Raw genomic sequence first — 11,294 nt, forward strand, 5'->3', positions numbered from 1 at the left:
CTTGGAGGCAAGAATGGGGAAGCTTCAGCTCACATACTTTAGGTATGTTGGTTGGGCATGTTATTCCTTGAATAAGGACATAATATTTGTCTCCACCTTGGAAAGGTAGGGTATCAGTGAAATAGAGGATAACCCTCTATGAGATGGATTGACATAGTGTCTGCTCAAGTGTGTTGTAATGAAGGCACAGGATAGGACAGGGTTCAGATCTGCTATTTGTAGGGTTCCTGAGTTATGTTTAACTTGGTGGCACTTAACAACAACTGACAACAAACCAAACCACACCTCACTTGGAAATTTTCTGATATTTTGAGAAGCTGCAGATGAGTAACATGAAGGCATATATATCCTAAAGCTACTGAGATTGAGTCTGATTGCTTTACCAGAGAAGATCAAGACTAAAATTCCCTGTGAATATCAAAGAAGTAATGACTTAGTAGAATTTTGTTTCTTTTCTTGTTTTAAAGCTTCAAAGAAGGATATGGATCACACAAAGATGAGATTCATGGGGCTACGAAATCAATCTTCAAACAGGAGAAAGCAACAAATAAACCTCTAAAAAGAAGTCTTTCCTCAAGCTAAGGGCCAACCAGATGAATGAAACCTCCTTTTGGCTGTACTGTGTATATCAAAGTGATCTCTGAAATCCCAGAGCAAACACTTATATTGCTTTCCTCCATGTTCCAAAAAAATCTGTATGTTGAGCAAATATTCTGTGAAGTTGGACTATTTGAAGAAGAATGTGCCATCAGGATAGGTGGAAGACTCCTCAACAACCTGTAGTATAGACATGACACAACCTTTCTTGCTCTAAGTGAAAAGTACTTAGTGAAGAAGATCAAAGAGTACAGGATTCAGTATCGATTGCAATTCAACATAAAACAAATCCTTACAATTGTACCAATAAGCAACATCATGATAAATGGAGAAAATATTAATGTCAGGTATTTCATTTTACTTGGACCCACAATCAATGCCCATAAAAGTAGCAGTCAAGTAAGCAATGCATTGTGTGATGTAAATCTGCTGCTGAGGACCTTTTGCAAAAGTGCTGAAGAGCAACGATGCCATTTTACAGTTTGGGATTGCAGTGCAGCTTCTTTGTCACTAGGCCACCAGAGCTCTCACATTTTAAAGATTAAGGACCAAACTCTTGGCATTTTTCAATTACACATGAAAGTTGGATAGTGAATAAGACTGAGGAAAACTTGATGAGCTCTGGAAGGATATCAAGAAAATCGTACATGAAGAATGCAAAAGATCGTTACAAAGGCTGAAAAAGAAGAAAAGACCAAGATGGATGTCAGATGAGACTCTGAATATTGCATTAGAGCGCCGAGAAGCCAAAGCTAAAGGAAGAAACCAAGAAATCAAAGAGCTAAACAGAAAATTTCAAAAGGCAGCCCAGGACAATAAAGCAAGACACTATAATGAAATGTGCAGAGAGCTGGAGTCAGAAAATCAAAAGGGATGAACTCACTCAGCATTCCTTAAGCTGAAGGAGCTGAAACTGAGGAAAACCTCATGCACTTGCTGCAGAGGGTCAAGGACTGCAGCCTTCAGTATGGACTGAGGCTCAATGTCAAGAAAACAAAGATTCTCACCATTGGACCAATTGGTAGCATCGGGATGGATGGCGAAGAGATTGAGATCGTTCACAGCTTCGGTTTGCTTGGCTTCACGGTCAACATATCGTTCACAGCTTCGGTTTGCTTGGCTTCACGGTCAACACTCTTGGCACCAGTAGCCAGGAAATAAAAAAACGTATTGCCATGGGAAAGTCTGCTGTTAGGGACCTCTCTAAAGTACTGAAGAGCAACGGTGTCTTTCAGGAGACTAAGGTGCGCCTGATACAGGCCATGGTCTTTGCAATCACTTGTTATGCATCAGAGAGTTGGACCATGACTAGGGAAGATAGAAGGAGAATTGATGCCTTTGAGCTGTGGTGCTGGAGGAGAGTATTGAAGGTACCATGGACTGCCAAGGAAACAGATTTATCCTGGAGAGGGTTAGGCCAGGCTGCTCCTTGGAGGCAAGGATTCTGGGGCTTTGTCTGACAAATTTGGACATGCTGTAAGGAGGAACAGGTCCTTGGAGAGGGACATCATGCTTGGTAGGGTGGAGGGACTGCACAAGAGGGGAAGACCCTCTATGAGGTGGATTGATTCAGTGACTGGGGTAATCGGGATGGGTGTGTCAGAGGCAATGCACGTGGCACAGGATAGAGCAGGGTTTAGGGCTGTTGTACATAGGGTCGCTATGAGTCGCAAACGACTTGACAGCACATAACAACAACAACAGTCCCCAGAAAAGGACATGATCCCTTGAGAAGGGCAGGGCGAGAAAGGAAGTCTCTCAGTGAGAGATGTGCAGTCAGTCCTGGTGGGTTGATCTCAGCCCAGACTAGAGGATACAAATGCTGTAATTCCTGGAGAAAAGAACTTTCAGGGTGCTTACCTGATTTGGTTTTGTCCAGAACAGGTATTCTTTGGACAAAGAAGTGGTTTGTCCTGGAAAGGGTTAAAACGGGTGGCTCCTTGGAGGCAAGGATTCTGAGGCTGCGTCTAACATACTTTGGACATGTTGTGAGGAGAGACCGGTCCTTAGGGACATCATGCTTGGGACGGTGGAGGGACAGCGCAGGAGAGGAAGGCCCTCTATGCGGTGGATTGATTCAGTGACTGGGATAATTGGGATGGGAGTGTCAGAGACAGTGCGATTGGCACAGGACAGAGCGGAGTTTAGGGCTGTTGTACATAGGGTCGCTATGAGTCGCAAGCGACTCGAGGGCACATAACAACAACAACAGCATAGTTAGTTGAAGGGCCATAGGCAGTGTCACAGTCAGGCCTTCTTAAGAGAGAGTTAAAAAAAGAAAAAAAGAAAGAGTTAGTAGCTCTTAGTTTCTGCAAGAGATCAAAAGGAAAGACTACTGGGAACTACAAGGAAAGAATGTGTCACTTGTTTGTTTTAAGCAGACTCTTCTCTTTTTTGGGATTATGTCTTCTGACAAATCTTTTTCTGTTCTTTTTAAAACTGATAATTTAGCTCCAGAGTCCACCAAAAAATCACACACACAGGGTGGCTCTAAACTGCTATTACCATGGGCTCTTGCGGGCCTAGAATGACAGAGTTTTGGCGTTGTCAGTCCTTGTCCAACTGTTTTTCTCGAGGGAGGGAAAGAACTTTTGACTCTTGTAGGGACACTCGTTTTTTTCTAGTGCCCATACCTCTTACACTTGGCAGATTAGTTTTTCTCTAGTTGGGGTTGGCCAGACTTCACTTTTTTTTTTCTTTGTGAAGATCTGTTCTGTTGCCTTATATTGGCTTCGTGCTGAGCCTGTAAGGAAGCAATGGTCATTTTCTTTAGCTTTTGGCCAGTTTTTCTTCCAGGGGGTTCTCGATTGCTAAAGACTCTCTGTGCTGCTGCCACTAGCTCTGACCTGATTTTGTGGGTTATTGGGTTGTTTTTTTTTAAAAAAAAACTTTTAATTCTTTCCAACTTTTAATGTCTGGATCTCACTACGCCACAAAGGCCAAATTTACTGCCTGTGCATTTTCAGGTGGCTCAGGATTAATACGGATGTATACCCTATAGATTTTAATGTGGGGTCAAGATTGGTGGAAGATCTATCAACAATCTGTGCTATGCAGATGACACAACCCTGCATGCTGAAATTGAGGAGGACCTGAAGCGCTTGCTGCAGAGGGTCAAGGACTGCAGCCTTCAATATGGATTGAGGCTCAATGTCAAGAAGACAAAGATTCTCACCACTGGACCAATTGGCAGCATCAGGATGGATGTGAAGAGATTGAGATTGTTCACAGCTTTAGTTTGCTTGGCTCCACAGCCAACACTCTTGGCACCAGTAGCCAGGAAGTTAAAAGATGTATTGCGATAGGAAAATCTGCTGTTAGGCACCTCTCTAAAGTCCTGCAGAGCAATGGTATCTCTCTGGAGACTAAGATGGGTCTGATACAGGCCATGGTCTTTGCAATCACTTGTTATGCATCAGAGAGTTGGACAATGACCAAAAGGATAGAAGGAGAATTGATGCCTTTGAGCTTAGGTGCTGGAGAAGAGTATTGAAAGTACCATGGGCTGCTAGGAAAACAAACAGTTTTGTCCTGGAGAGGGTTAAATCCTTGGAGGCAAGGATTCTGAGGCTCCATCTAACATACTTCGGACATGTTGTAAGGAGATACCGGTCCTTGGAGAGGGACATCATGCTTGGGAGGGTGGAGGGACAGCGCCGGAAGGGAAGGCCCTCTATGAGGTGGATTGATTCAGTAACTGGGTTAATTGGGATGCGTGTATCAGAGACGGTGTGATTGGCACAGGACAGAGCAGAGTTTAGGGTTGTTGTACATAGGGTCACTATGAGTCGCAAGCAACTCAACAGCACATAACAATGACAACTCCAAGAAAGTCGCCAGGAGCTCATCTGACCCCTGTATGACAGCACTAACCTTGGAGAGATCAGTGTGCCTCCTGGCAGCCTTCCCGAGTCCCTGCAGCAGAGTCTGATGATAGGTGTAGAGAGACTCCTTACCACTATCTATGTTGGGGTCCCCTAGTAGCTGAACAGTCGGGATGATCCACAATACTTAGGCCTCCCGATCCACTCCCGTGGCTCCCTCTGGCCTGAGGACTGCCTTCCTGGATTCTGCTAGAATCCTTCTCGTTTCTCTGATGCAAAGAGAGTTTGCAATAGCTGCTGGCAATCACCCAAAGTTGACTGGTGTGTAAAGAAAATGGACTTTAAGAGGGAAATGAAGGCCTGATGCTTCTCAGAAAAGCTTGGGTTCTGGTGTCTCTAACTCTAGAGGTCACTGGTGGTGAGCCCCTCCCCCATATACCTGTCTAAGGGGAAGGAGGGAATCAGGTGGGTGGATGATAGTGGGTGCGTCAGTCACTGAACCTTGATAGCTTTCTCCAGTTCAATTATGTGGGGCAGGCAGAGCAAGGTAGTGGAGTTTGGGAGTTGAGGCTGGCTCAAAAGAGGAGACTGGCCTTTGGGATTATATGGGATGGAAGAACCCAGTCCTCAGAAGGGCTTGGCAAATGGGATAAGTAGTGAGATTAACTTTAGCCCACCTGGGGAGTTCTTGGGTGAAGAGAATACTGCTGTTGGGGGTCTGTAACACCTGGAAGTGGGGGTGAGTTTCCAGGCGCTGAGCCTCCAAAACAGAGCTCCCTGAGAGTGAGAGGGGTAAGTGAATGAAGGAAGATCTTCACTTCATGGTTACTTCTCCTAACACTATTTCCCACATTAACCCTAACTTCCCACATAGCTTCCACCTGCTCTCTCTCATTTCTAAATCATCCTATCCCTAGCATGAGAGATTTGCCGAATGCCAAATTTAATTAAAAAAAACAAAATGGAAAATAATCACCTATCACTCCTCCTTTGCTTAAAATATAAAACCCAAACATGATCTGGTACTTAGGGCTGCCATCTTCTAGTTCTAAATTCAGTTTTAAATGAACTTTCTCACATCTGACATCATTGAAAGTCCTGCCGTAGATTACACAGTCTCTTCAGCAACTATTGCAACATATTAAGGGAATTTCCCTACCTCTGTGCCTTTACTTTGAGGACTTTTTGTGGTGTAGTCCAGAGTTGCACTGCTAACCTACCAGCAGCTCGACCAGGAGAAAGAAGGGCAGTCTCCTCCTATTATGATTTACAACCTTGGAAACATGAGGGAGTGGTGTTATGAGTTGGAACCAACTCTACAGCAGTGAGTTTGAGTTTGTTTGATGCCTTTATTTACAAAATTCCTCTTGTTTTACATCTCTTCCCCAGTTTCCATGGTTCAGCTAAGAGGTCCAGTACTGGGATCAGAACTGTGAACAAATCCAGAACTGTTAGTAAGTGGGAGAAAGAACTGGCAATCTTCTCCTGTAAAGAGTACAGCCTAGAAAAACCTGAGGTGGTTTTATCACATGGTGTTGCTATTAGTTGGAAATCAACAACAACAAATTTCTATTTCCCTATCCCAATTTGTGGTGAATTAAATTACCAAATGTATGCAAAGAATTTCCCTTTTACCCCTGATATACATGCCTATCTCATAGCATACCCTAGCACTGCTCCTTCTAACCCCAGGTTCTCTCTGGTACTTCTTCTCTAAACTAAGTACTTACTCATTGGAGAACCTACTGTTGGTAAAGTGAAGGACACATAATTTGCATACTACTGAGGGGATTGTATAAGTACTGATGAATAAAGGCCTGGGGGCAGAAGATCATCTTAAATCTAAGTAGTAAAAAAGGTATTCACCACAACAAGATAAAGGTAAATAATCCAATAGAAAAATGGGCACAGGATATGAATAGACACTTCACCAAAGAAGACATTCAGATGGCTAACAAGCACATGAAGAAATGTTCAAAATCCCTAGCTCTAAGAGAGATACAAATTAAAACAACTATGAGATACCATCTCACCCCAGTCAGAATAGCAAAATTTAACAGAACAGCAATCAACAAATGCTGGCGAGGTTGTGGAGAAACTGGAACCCTTATTCACTGTTGGTGGGAGTGTAAAATGGTGCAACCACTGTGAAAGGTGGTATGGCGCATTCTCAAAAAGTTGCAAATAGAGATACCATTTGACCCAGCAATTCCACTACAGGGAATATACCCTAAATAGACCATAACTGACACCCAAGCAGATATATGCACACCCATGTTTATTGCAACTTTGTTCTCAATAGCAAGGAGTTGGAAAGAACCTAAGTGCCCATCAACAAACGAATGGATGGAGAAGCTGTGGTATATTCACACAATGGAATACTATGCTGCATTGAAAAACAAGGAACTCATGCAATATTATTCAAAATGGGTGACCCTGGAGGACATTATGCTGAGTGAAGTATCTCAGTCACAAAAGAACAAATACTGCATGGTGCCACTGTTGTAAAACAGGACTGACCTCGGGGTTGGAGGGAGACTGAGAAAGATGGGTTCAATAATGTATACTGCATTGAAACAGATGAGGGAGAAAACTGTTTAAGAGGGATATGTTATTAGGTATTTTTGTCATGACAGGAGTCCAGAGCAAAGACTGTATAGTGGAGTGGACCTGGAGGGAGAGATTGTAAAACAATGAAAGAATTTTTCTTTTACTTTTGCAAGAGGGTAGTGTACTAGGGGGAGGGTTGAGAGGGAGAAAAGTGCAACAATGAATGAATGGAAATAAAAAAAAAGGTAATGCTTTTCTTGAAGAATGTAACGTTTTTTTACCCCCATCCTTCAAATTGGAAGCCACAGTGGCATCTACTTTCTAAACCACATGCCTCCAGAAACTCTATGAACTTTGAAAAATGTCGATAGTTGCAGAGGGGCTTCAGGCCTTTTGTTCATAGGATCGCTATGAGTCGTGCTCGATTCGAAGACAATCAACAACAACCCTTCAAATACAACATAAACAAATGGGTCTCAATTTTCTTGGACCGCTAATTTAATAACTCTGTGGGATAATACAGTTTATCCTGATGTTGATGTTGGCATTTTCTAGCTTCTCTAATGTTGATTTGTATGTGTATTTCTTGTTTCCTAGATTACTGTACCTTGTAAGCAGTCTTGGATCCATTTTGGCATGACTGAATTATAATAAAATAGGTGGAAATTGCTTTTTCTGATAGAATGAATGTCTTCTAATTCATTTGATTGTGGAGATCCTAGTTTCCCAGTTGCAGAGTACTGTTGAGTCAGAACCCTCCAGTGGGTTTTCAGGGGCAGTAAATTACATGAGAGGAGATTGCTCATATTTTTTCTGTGGAGCAGCTTCTAAGTTTGTACCTTAGTTTTCCAGTAATTATCAGTAATGGAGTCACAGACCATGCAGTCACGGAAGTTAAAAAGAGTGGAATCATAATTACTAGCATTTATTGAGCACTTACATGTACCAATATGGTGCTCTGGTGATATAGTCGATAATGAATTGCATTGCTTATCTAAAAGCCAAGAGTCTTCAGCAGTTTGAATACACCACTGACTCCAAGGAAAAAAAAAGATGGCCATTCTCTTCCATTCATGATTTTCAGCCTCTGAAACCCAACACAGAGTAGCTAAATGTCAGAACTTATGCAATAAAAGTAAGTGTAAATGCCAAAGGAGCCCTAATAGTGTAGTGAGTTGTATGCTGCTATGTAAATAAAGGTCAGTGGTTTGAATCCACTAGTCATTCCACAGAAGATAGACAAGCAATCTCCTATTAAGATTTACAGCTTTGGAAACCATTAGCATATGTGCCAGACACAACTTTCATTACCTAATCTGTGCATCTTCATGAACTGGAAAACAAAGATGCTAATATCCTATAAACTAAAGAAGAATCAGTCTCAAGCATAAATAATGTACATAGTTCAAAATATGAGAAAAAGAATAAAAACATTTATGAGATTCTATCACCACTCCAATAACTCTAGTGGCACAGCAGGTTAGTGTGGGCTGCTAATCCAGAAGTCAGTAGCTTGACCATAGGAAATTAATGAGGCAAAATCATCTTTAAAGATTTACAGCCTTGGGACCCTGAGACAGTGTCTCCTCTGTCCTATAGAGTTTCAGTGAGTTAGAATGGACTCAACAGCAGTGAATCTCACCATTCAAAAGACTGAAGAGATATCACTATTAAATTAAACTTTCCTAGCTTGGATTAAAACTATTATCCACATATGAATGTTGTTGTTGTTGTTGTTGTTGTTGTTATGTGCCATCGAGTACTTGGGGCTTATAGAGTGTAAAGAAATTTCTATCTCTACTATGACCAGGAGGCAGTTGTCAGAACAGAGCAAAGAAACACTGCATGGTTCAAAATCAGGAAAGGTGTGTGCCAGGGATGCATCCTGTCTCCATACCTTTTTAAAACTCTTTTTTCATAATCTTTTTTGTTAGAGTGTCTGGGAGGCTGGGGTCTATGAGGGGGAAAGGGCATCAGAATTGTAGGAAGACTAATCAACAACTTGCATTATGCAGATAACACAACCTTCCTTGCTGAAACGAATGAGGACCAGAGACATTTGCTGCAGAAGGTCGACTTCAGCCTTAAATATGGATTGAATTTCAACATCAGGAAAACAAAGATTCTCATCACTAGGTTGATTGGGAACATCGTGGTAGACAGTAAAGAGATGGGATTATTAACAGCTTCAGTTTGCTTGACTCTACAATTAATGCTCTTGGTACCAGCAGCCAGGAAATAAAAAGATTAATTGCATTGGGAAAATCTGCTGTCAGGGGCCTCTCTTCATTGAAGAGCAACAATGTCAGTCTGTAGACTAAGGTGCACATAATCCAAACTGTGGTCTCTGCAATTACTTGCTATGTAGCAGAAAACTGGACAATGACTAGGGATGATAGGAGGAGGATTGATGCCTTTGAGCTGTGGTGCTGGAGAAGAGTATTGATGACTATACCATGCACTGCTAGGAGAACAAGCAGGTTCATCTTGGAGAGGGTGAAACCAGGCTACTCTGTGGAGGCAAGGATTCTGAAGCTCCATCTGACATACTTTGGGCATGTTGCAAGGAGGGACCAGTTTGGAGAGAGACATTATCCTTGGAAGGGAGGAGGCATAACAAAAGAGAAGGAGACCCTGGATAAGATGCATTACTTCAGTAACTGGGGTAATGGAGCTAGGTGGGTCAGACACAATAACATTGGCTCAAGATGGAGCAGAGTTCAGAGCTGTTGTACATAGGGTTGCTATGAGTCACGAGTGACTTAACGGTAAACCAGAACAACAACAAACAACTTACAGAAAAGTGCACCTGAAAAAACCTGAGAACAGAGAAACAATGAAATAAAGTTCAATGCCTACCATCACTGCAAAGGATTTCTAAGAAAGTATAAGACTGAAAGGATCGTAAAAGAGACGGGACCTGAGTCTCCTGCCTGGAACTTGCTCGCAGCGGCATTAGAGGATGATCACGGACATGCAGCTCTCCATCTTTGTCAATATGCTGGGGTGTAGCTCTTCCTGCTTGTCGTTCTTTACTACTAGGTGGCCGCCAACAATCCCAAGAAGCAAGAATGAGGGGGGCACTCCTCCCCCCCGCCCCGCGGGGTTCCAGGACATAGTCTGAGGCAAGATGGAGGGTGTGAGGGGCCTTCACACTTCACTTCATCCCTTCTGCCCATCACAACATACAAAGCAACTACTACACCTGGATTTTTCCAAACAACTTTTATTTCCTCAAAGTCTTCATTAACCCTATGGAACAAGAAGCTGCTACTGAATAGGGCCCAGTATAGGGACTGATTTCATTTCTACTCTCCAATATAGTTGTTAAGTGCTGTCGAGTTGTAGGTGACTCATAGTGACCCTATGAATGAAAGTCCTCGACATTTGCGTGACTTTCATCATTTCTCCAGGCTCATAGGGTTTTTGGAAGCAAGCCATTTACGAAAGTGGATGCCGCTCCTGCTTCCAAGCTTGTTTTAATGGGAGCTCCACCAAACACTGTCCACAATGGGTAACCATTATCACATTTGACACATCCGTGCCAAGTGTGTGGCTTCACAGCAACCACAAGTTACCTTTGTACAGCAAGTGGACACACCAGGGCTATAAGACCTTTGGCTTGATAGTTTGGCACTTTGGGTTTGTTTTGATATATCTCAAAAGAAACCCAAAGTGCCAATCCTGCTTATTAAAGCAGGAAGAAGATTGGGGAAAAATCTACACTGAGCTAGTTTTTGAAAGAATACAATACTGATGCGGGTCAAAGTCAGAGGGGATAAATTTCATGAATTCTGTAAACAAAAGAAAAAGGTTGTGATTTTTTTTTTTAAAGAGTTGTAAACAAAGATTCTCATCTCTGGGCCAATTGGCAGTATTATGGTAGATGGTGAAGTGACAGAGATTGTTAGCAACACTCTTGGTACCAGCAGCCAAAAAATCAAGAGACAGATTGTATTGGGAAAGTCAGCTGTCAGAAACCTCTCCAGAGTACTGAGGAGCAAAGATATCAGTCTGGAAACTAAGGTATGCCTGATCCAGGCCATGTTCTTTGCAATTACTTGCTATGCATCAGAGAACTGAGGAATGATTAGGAATGACAGAGAACTGATGCTGGATAAGAGTGTTGAATATTTCATGGTCTGCCAGGAAAACAAGCAGATTTGTCTTAGAGAGGGGTAAGCCAAGCTGCTCCTTGAAGGCAAAGATTCTGAGGTGTCATCAGACATACTTTGTGAATGTTGCAAGGAGAGGGACATCAGGCAAAGATTCTGAGGTGTCATCAGACATACTTTGTGAATGTTGCAAGGAGAGGGACATCAA

At 42.5% G+C, this 11,294-nt stretch overlaps 1 pseudogene; it reads left to right on the plus strand.

Moving 5' to 3' along the window:
- The first annotated feature begins 9,933 nt into the window (after nt 1-9,933).
- On the plus strand, nt 9,934-10,046 carry LOC102863793 (annotated as a pseudogene).
- Nucleotides 10,047-11,294: the final 1,248 nt, after the last annotated feature.

The sequence above is a fragment of the Elephantulus edwardii genome, unplaced genomic scaffold, assembly GCF_000299155.1.
Source record: "Elephantulus edwardii isolate Elephantulus edwardi_28Jun2011 unplaced genomic scaffold, EleEdw1.0 scaffold00624, whole genome shotgun sequence".
NCBI classification, from domain to species: Eukaryota; Metazoa; Chordata; class Mammalia; order Macroscelidea; family Macroscelididae; genus Elephantulus; species Elephantulus edwardii.